This window comes from Nestor notabilis, unplaced genomic scaffold (genome assembly GCF_000696875.1).
Source record: "Nestor notabilis isolate BGI_N333 unplaced genomic scaffold, ASM69687v1 scaffold23486, whole genome shotgun sequence".
NCBI classification, from domain to species: domain Eukaryota; kingdom Metazoa; phylum Chordata; class Aves; order Psittaciformes; family Psittacidae; genus Nestor; species Nestor notabilis.
Genome location: NW_009932759.1, coordinates 1 through 701, shown reverse-complemented (window position 1 = coordinate 701; position 701 = coordinate 1).

Here is a 701-nt window from a genome sequence, read left to right as displayed (position 1 = left end):
CTGGTCACATCCCTCAGCGCAGCTCCTGAGACAGCAGACTCAGGCTGGGCACCCCGGCTACTGCCTGGCACCGACACAGCCTTGGGAACATCTCCCCAGTGCCACTCATCCCGTGCTTTCATACCATCCGCACCGCAGGGTGAGCAGACTCGTCCACAACCACACCTAGAGCACGGGATGTTGCAGTCAGGTCCCAGCACAGGAGAGCAGCCAATGGAGCGCCAGAAAACCCTTCCCCATGACAAGGATCTTATCACCTCTCTCATTCCAGAGGCATCCAAGGGCACTGAGGAACCAGGTACCCAGATTCCTGGGAAGGCATCACTTCCTCTGCTCCTGTACACACGTCTCACCCCAGTCACACAGCTTTACTAACAGGAAGTTAGCCCAAGGGGAGGATTATTGCTGATGAGTAGCCAAAGTGGAACTTGCTGGGACACAGGGACCAGTCAAAGGTCTGGCACCCGGCTCTGCAGCCCTCCTGGGGAGGGTGTCCCCTGCAGCACAGGGGTGCGTGAGGCCACTGAGTGTCACACTAAGGAGAGGATTTAACAGGGACCCAACAAGCACACGGAAGCTTGAGAAGAGCCTCCTGCTCCCCTGTACAGCGTGTTCCAGCGCTGCTCTGCAGCAGTGTTAACACCAGGGTTAGTGCTCCCACAGCTGTGTGTGCAACTGCCCGTGACACCGCGCTGTCACCC